Source organism: Microcebus murinus, chromosome 9, assembly GCF_040939455.1.
Source record: "Microcebus murinus isolate Inina chromosome 9, M.murinus_Inina_mat1.0, whole genome shotgun sequence".
Lineage (NCBI taxonomy): Eukaryota > Metazoa > Chordata > Mammalia > Primates > Cheirogaleidae > Microcebus > Microcebus murinus.
Genome location: NC_134112.1, coordinates 12,420,972 through 12,422,004, shown reverse-complemented (window position 1 = coordinate 12,422,004; position 1,033 = coordinate 12,420,972). Strand labels below are relative to the sequence as shown.

The 1,033-nt window shown below is 36.0% G+C and overlaps 1 non-coding gene across 1 annotated transcript; it reads right to left on the bottom strand.

The window, feature by feature from the left end:
• Positions 1-330: 330 nt before the first annotated feature.
• LOC142873167 (U6 spliceosomal RNA) lies at positions 331-433 on the bottom strand. The gene has a single exon (XR_012921215.1). It is a non-coding gene; the product is annotated as a U6 spliceosomal RNA (small nuclear RNA).
• Positions 434-1,033: the final 600 nt, after the last annotated feature.

Sequence of the window (1,033 nt, the reverse complement as noted above, 5' to 3'; positions counted from 1 at the left end):
GATCCCAAAATGTTAACTGTTTATTTCTGGGTGGTCGAATGATCAGGTGGCTTTTCTTTTCTTTTGATGCTTTACTCTATTTTCCACAAAGAGCATGTACTCAGTTCATCATCAGAAAATGAATGTTACATGGAAAATTGCATCAGCAAAAGGAGTGGGAATAAACACCCTAAAATACTGAGTGGCTGTCTTTGCATGGAACTGTATATTTCTAATCACCAGACTTGCCACTGGGTCATGTTCCTGAATGCTATAGAAGATAATTTAGCTTAAATTCAAAATATGTGAAGCATCAAAACAAAAAACTTTGTGATAAAATAATTGTGTGTGTGTTTTATGGAATGCTTTGTGAATTTGCACGTCATCCTTGCACAGGGGTTACGCTAATCTTCTCTGTATCATTCCAATATGATAAACTAATTGTTAAGAAATGATCACCCATTTTCAAAACCGCACCAATGAAATAATTGAAGATGAATTTGCTGCAGTGTTCTGTGTGGCAAAATAGGGATTGACTTTGAGTGCAGTTCTTACTGCTGTGACAAGAGCTGGACACTGCTAACTGACTGATATGACAGGGCAAAGCCCAGAATGGCTACAGTGTGGGTTTGGATTGTGCAAGTATGTTTGTGTGCATGAACACGCACACACACACACACACACACACACACACACACACACAGATTGAGTATCCCTTATCTAAAATGTTTGGAACCAGAAGTGGTTCAGATTTCAGGTTTTTTGGGATTTAGGAATATTTACATATATATACCAAGGTATCTTAGGGATGGGCCCCAAATCTAAACATGAAATTCATTTATGTTCATATATGAGATATACACACATAGCTTGAAGGTAATTTTATATTATACCCTGGGGTGTCATGTTGGTACTCAAAAACTTCTGACTTTTGGAGCATTTCAAATTTCTGATTTTTGGATTAGGAATGCTCAACCTCTATTATCATACCCGTATGCACATACAGATATGACAATAAAATGTCCTTTAAAAAATAATTATACTTTTTAAATCT